Raw genomic sequence first — 1,736 nt, 5'->3', positions numbered from 1 at the left:
TAAGTTTCTCCTACACTTTAATTTGGATGTGTTAGCTCCCATAAGTGTCTCATGAAACTGCAAAATTTGCAACACACTGCACTTTAGAACAAATTTGCTTCTGAATAGTTCAGCCCTTTGCTAGAAATCCCACAAGTGTCCAAGCAAAAGGATGCATCATTGATGTTGAGTTGAGTTGATGACAGTGTGCAGTAGATTGTGCAGGTATCCTTCATTTCATTTGAAAATACCTATTTTATTTATAGAGTCACAAAATCAAGAGTGGCTCAAAGGTATGTGAGAATATATTCCCCAAGGAAAGATATTAAATCTTCCCATTGCTTAAGTCACATATTAGAACATCTACTAGAAAATCTTGAACTCAGCAAGTCCTGGGATAGCATGCAGTACATTGCAGGGCTATATAATTCTCTTTCTTTTATTCTTTCCTTCCAGCTTTGCATGTCTTAAGAACTAGGAATATCAAGTTGTATCATATTAAATGTCAGCACATGACAGAGTTTAACTTGAGTTTGAATAAAAGTGTTTTTTAGTATTAGCATGGTACTAAAAATATATTTACTATTTATCTAAAATTAAAGTTTAAGTAGTCTGTATTTTTACTTGCTAAATCTGTCAACTCTAATCTCATCCAACTTCAAATGCATATCTGATGACAGTGTCAATGAGCACATTGTTGTATTAAGTACATTTAAAAAATAGATTAAAGCAGTGGTTCTCAACTTGTGGGTCGTGACCCCTTCAGGGATCGAATGACCCTTTCCTGGGGGTCGCTCGATTCATAACAGTAGCAAAATTACAGTTATGAAGTAGTAACAAAAATAATTTTATAGTTGGGGATCATCACAACATGAGGAACTGTATTAAAGGGTTGCGGCATTAGAAAAGTTGAGAATCACTGGTTCAAAGTATGTTAATCTTGAAATTACGGTCAAGATAGTTTTCAAAAGTTTTATAAGGTAAAATATTCATTAGTAATTAATGAAGCCAAACACCATTGGATTCATTCAAATGTAGACTTTCATACCTCAGGTCTGTTCAAAATGTGGCGCTTTTGGATATGACTCATTGAGCAGTGAAGCAATAATGATGGTCTTCACTAAGGACTGCCTTCATATCATTCCCGAACATTTGCTTCCCACACCAAAGTTTTGCCACTTATTTTTAATGTGTAAAGTTTACCTCCACCAATACTGTTTCTTTACTAATTTGCCTTGTACTACTTAGACCAAAAAAGCTGAAAATATCCTACAGTTTGTCCTTTGGTAAAAACAATATTCTGATATGGATCACTAAGCCCAAATCAGAGACTTCCATATATAAATTGCTTTTATCTCTTTCAAAATTTCTAACTTTGTCCTGAAGATAAGATATCTAAATTTAGCAAATAAAAACACAGACTCCCAGTTAAATCTAAATTTAAGATAAACAATGAATGCTTTATTACAAATATATCTTGTATAGTGCAAATATACCTGATATGGTACACCTCATAAAGACCTCTTTAAAGGGTTGACAAGCAAAGAGATCACTTTGAAGACTAAGATGCACCTGACCCAAGTCATGGTATTTTCCATCTGCTTATAGGCAGGTGAAAATTGAACATTGAATAAGGAAGGCTAAGAAAGAATCAATACATTTGAATTGTGGTGCTAGTGAAGACTATTAAAAACATAATGGACTAAAAAAACCCATAATGACTGTCAAAAGAACAGACAAATCTGTCTTATAAGAAG

Source organism: Echinops telfairi, unplaced genomic scaffold (genome assembly GCF_000313985.2).
Source record: "Echinops telfairi isolate 266 unplaced genomic scaffold, ASM31398v2 ScPeMD7_7465;HRSCAF=8503, whole genome shotgun sequence".
In the NCBI taxonomy this organism is placed as follows: Eukaryota; Metazoa; Chordata; class Mammalia; order Afrosoricida; family Tenrecidae; genus Echinops; species Echinops telfairi.
The sequence above is the reverse complement of the archived record's forward strand: the minus strand, read 5'-3'. Positions refer to the sequence as shown.